Here is a 4,694-nt window from a genome sequence, read left to right as displayed (position 1 = left end):
ACGGCTGAAAGGGCGAGCATGTTCGGTGTGACGGGGATTCGAACCCGCGACCCCCAGATTGCGAGTCGAGCGCCCTGACCACCTGGCCATGTCTTAAGATTGTAGAAGTCCTTGATAATATTCGTTACTGGAATAAGGAAAAGTTTCTCGGAAATCAGTCGTAGAAGGTTCTAAATAATAATTAAAATAGACCCCAAATACATTTGTATTCGGATTTATTAACGTGTTTATAAAAAGGGCGAGAGAAATAAAATTATAACACAAAATTTTGCTTGATTGGGAAAAAAAATTGTTTTAAACAAGAACTTAACATTTGATAATTTACTTGCTATTACAAAAACACTTGCTTATAATCTACACTATTCTAAAGTTTTACAAACATATGAATATCAATATGAAATATCTTATATTGTATAGGAAAACAGATGATATATCAATTATATTAATCTTGTAAGGACTAATGATGAGAAGCAGTGTCCCACCAGGGGATTTGCAATAAATATTCAATAAAAGTTTGAAGTTATAGGGTACAATTTATCAGGAAAAAAAGTTAATGTAAGTAGTAAAGCAAAAAAAAAAATTTTACGTATTTTGCACTTGAACACGTCTTGGAGAGAATGCAAGTGGCATGTAAGTTACAATGTTGATATGAAAAAAAAAGTGAGCAAAATTTCAGAGAGACGTATACTTTGTTTTATATAAATATAACATAAACACCTGGAACAAAATCTTGAGCTTCATGGAAAATTCCCTGATGTAGAATTTTTAAGAAATATGTTTTTATCTTGATTCTAATGAAATTAGTTTATATTATAAACATTTCTTTATGAAAACACAAAAAATAGTCATTTATCAGTACAGAAAAATGTTATTCGAAACATAATTTTTTCCTAGGCTCTTGCTTACAAAGGACATGGGATAACTTGTAGGATATTGTAGATGTTCAGACATGGAGCCGATGGAGAAACTATTTAGATTTTTATTCTTTTACACTTTTGTTGAAAATATCGTTTGTTATTTTAACTTTACAAATTCTAAACGTTCAAAAGAAGTTTGTTTTCAGATCAAGACTTTTATGCTATAGTTTAATTGAACTCTGATTAGAAAGCAAGTTTAATGACAATGCACATCAGTTATGAGACTTGGTTGTCTTCTCTGTGAATTTGAGAATTTTGCGCGAAGCTACATGAAAGTTATATGTGCAATCGTCTCTAATTTTGAACTGATATAGGGAAAGCATCCAAGGGAAACTCTTGTTTCTCTTGTGTGATTTAATAGTAGAATTTGACTCTCGCTTATTATAGTACATCTACGGTCCCAAAGTGCGGAGCGCATTATTGAGGCAATGAGCGACGGAACATATTTTCTTGAATTCACAGTACGAGCATGCTAACCACCAAGCCGAGCTTTATTCCATTTGTGTGTGTATATATTTTTTTATTTTATTAAATCACCTTAGACATAATAAGTACTTGTATTTATTTTATAATTTTCCACTGAATCAAAGCGATTCCCCTCTAGTTAAACAAGTAAAGCATTCAGTATTAAATTTTTAATAATAGCAACGCGCGCGCACACCCACGTACAGGTAGCGCTGTTTTGCAAAACATTAATATTTACAGAAAACCAAACAAGTCATTCAATGAGAAATTACAAAATAAAAACTAGTAAAGCATTCAATATTCATCATCTGCTTGTTGTTGTCAACGCTTACCATGCCTATCAGTCCTATGCCTTCCTCACACAATCACTAGCTAGACTGCAACCACTCCGTAACATCTGTGACCCATTTTCTCCGCGGTCGACCTCCCTTTCTACAGTCTTCCACCTTGCTCTCTGTCAGAGTTTTTTGAATCTTATTTGTTCTGATAATGGGTCCAAAATACTGACACTTTCTTTCTTGGATGTCTGCTTTTAGTTTACGCTTTGTTTCGGCCGTTTCCAATATTTCCTCGTTTGTTTTATACTCTGTATATGATATTTTCAACATTCTTCTAAGCATCCACATTTTCAACGCTTCTATTTTGTTTTAGAGCTCTTTCTCTGCAGCATACAGGAAAATTAATAGTACCGCATTGGTCCGATTATAAGTCGATTACATTTTCGGAAACAATGGGAAAGAAAAAAAATGAGCGTAATAACGTTCTTTTGTTTAGATCTGCAAAATTGATAGTATAACTGATTTAGCGATGACTTTGAGTGAACAACTGGCGCGCATGCGTAGACGGATGCTAGCTGGACATTCAGGAATAAGACAAGCTAGAGTAGGGGGAAAGGACCTGTGGTCGGCCGCGATTATAAGGCGACTATGAATTTTACAACCTAATTATTAATAAACAACATCGCTTTATAATCGGACCAAGACGGTATACAATATTTTATAAGTTTCTTCTTTGTCTCTTACATAATGTTTCTCGTTGTTAATACATTTTTCATAGGGATGAACTTTGCTTTTGTAATTTCCATCCGACTCTCGACATCTGTCTCACATTTACCATCTTCAGTTATTAGTTGCCCCAAGTAGACAAACTTGTCCACTTCTTCTATTGTGAGGCCCAGCATGGCCAGATGGTTAGAGCGCTCGACTCGCAATTTTAGGGTCGCGGGTTCGAATCCCCGTCACACCAAACATGCTCGCCCGTTCAGCCGTGGGGGCGTTATAATGTGACAGTTATTCGTTGGTAAAAGAGTAGCCCAAGAGTTGGTCGTGGGTGTTGATGACTAGCTGCCTTCCCTCTAGCCTTGCACTGCTAAATTAGAGACGGCTAGCGCAGATAGCTCTCGTGTAGCTTTGCGCGAAATTCAAAACAAACAATCTTCTATTGTGTGACCATCCACTTTGATGTTGACTCTAACTTCTTCTTTTATATCTCACCCCACAACCATGGTTTTTGTCTTCTTTGTATTAATGCTCAACTCGTACTCTAAACTTCTACTCACTAAGTCCATTATTTTTTGTAATGCTTTCTCTGATTCTACCAGTAGCACTATATCGTCAGTGCCACTGCATTAACTTCTCCAATTTTTATTCCTGGAAGTTCGTCTATCTCTCTTAAGTATCTCTTCTGTGTAAAAGTTGAATAACTTTGGCGAAAGTATGCAACTTTGTCTTACACTACGCTTAACATTGAAAATATCTGACTGACCTTCTTCTAGACGAATACTTGCAATTTGCTCCTAGTACAGGTTCTGTATGAATCTCGCATCTCTACCGTCTATGTTACACTTGGTTAACACGTCTATAATTATCTTTCGATGATGCACCCTGTCAAAAGCCTTCTCATAGTCGGTGAAGCACACACACACACACACACACACACACACATATGATCTTTTGCTCATCTCCAGGTATTCAGTTTTAAAAAAAAATGTAGAGGACAACGCTTACAAAGTTTTTTATTTAATTTGGCTGGTTACACAAGAGCTATCAGTGCTCACCTACTACGGGTATCGAAATCCGATTTTTAGTGTTGTAAGCACGCAGACTTACCACTGAGCTCCTGGGGGGCGATTTATTTATTATTATTTTTTTGTTAGAGACTAGTGCAGTCGTAAATATTCTGAGATTCACGAATAGATGGCGACTCTTGCTCGTACCCTTGACAGTTTTGTCGTTCAATACTGTAACGACTGCTAGAAGTAGTTTATACTGATCGAAACATTACATGGCACCTTCTACTTAACACATGCCTCCTCCCCTCCTCTTCATGCGTCTTGTTATAACTCTTACAATGCTCTTTGGGAATACCATAGCAGTAGTAGCGTTACCTCTGAGATAGTACACTTCAAGGTTATAAGTATCTTGAAAGGATGGTCTCATCACCAGTCAACATTGTTTAATGAATGTGCCAGTTGTGGTACGACTTATGTTTATAGTGATTAGTAATATAAATTTCTGTTCAAAGACAATATACCAAGCAGGCACGTGCTATGATACTTGTTAACAATACACATAATTATAGAATATTTTAACTGTTTCTCAAAAAACTTGTTAAATTTATGTAAAACAAACGTGTCACAAAAATATTTAAAACAACAGGCTTTAATAAGTCACTCGAGGTGGAATAGTGTTGTATTTAATACTAATAATATATGTATAAAGAAAAACGTATACGAAAAATCAACGGTTATCAAGTATTTCTTTTAAACTTGTTCTCGTGCAATGAGAGTAATTGTATATTATTATGACACTTTTTTATGCATTTCAGCTACTATGTTGTTTATGAAAACGGGCTTATTTTTTTAAAGATGTTTTATTTATATGTTGCTTTACGTATATTGAGCAGATCTCTGGTGGATACACGTGAATACCCTATCTCTGGTAACAAGTACCGGTTTGTAGAATATATCTAATCTAAGAAACATGTTTTCCCAGAAGACATCGACCTTTTCTGTGGTCTACATGCTCATCCCCAGTGATGTCCACACAACAGTCTTAGTAGTTTCTGTCGATGGTTTGAAGTGCTTCTTGTACTTGGCAGTAGAAGTAGTCATGGATAGTCTGTATTGTAAGACTGCCATTTTCTAAAGAACAAAAAATCATTATCTTTCAAGTACTCCAGGAGTCGCGCATTTTTCTGTGTTGAATCACTTGCTTTTTAAGTTCTTGTCTTGGCTGTTAAATGTGACAAGACTAACTCCTAGAAATTACAGGAATTATATATAGAAATAACCATTCTTGTCAGTGATATGTA

General features: G+C 35.6%; 1 protein-coding gene and 1 long non-coding RNA gene across 2 annotated transcripts in view; one reads left to right on the top strand and one right to left on the bottom strand.

Annotated features, from left to right (window-relative positions):
* Positions 1 to 4,694, top strand: part of LOC106462394 (ubinuclein-1-like) — an 87,074-nt gene that overhangs the window by 70,460 nt on the left and 11,920 nt on the right. The window lies entirely within an intron of this gene.
* The window catches only part of LOC111086506, a 9,447-nt gene continuing 9,031 nt past the window's right edge, over positions 4,279 to 4,694 (bottom strand). The window contains exon 3 of the long non-coding RNA XR_002611233.1: positions 4,279 to 4,524. This is a non-coding gene — a long non-coding RNA (uncharacterized LOC111086506). The remainder of the gene's footprint in view (positions 4,525 to 4,694) is intronic.

This window comes from Limulus polyphemus, unplaced genomic scaffold (assembly GCF_000517525.1).
Source record: "Limulus polyphemus unplaced genomic scaffold, Limulus_polyphemus-2.1.2 Scaffold1156, whole genome shotgun sequence".
In the NCBI taxonomy this organism is placed as follows: domain Eukaryota; kingdom Metazoa; phylum Arthropoda; class Merostomata; order Xiphosura; family Limulidae; genus Limulus; species Limulus polyphemus.
Note: the sequence above shows the minus strand (reverse complement) of the source record. Positions and strands in the feature narration are given on the sequence as shown.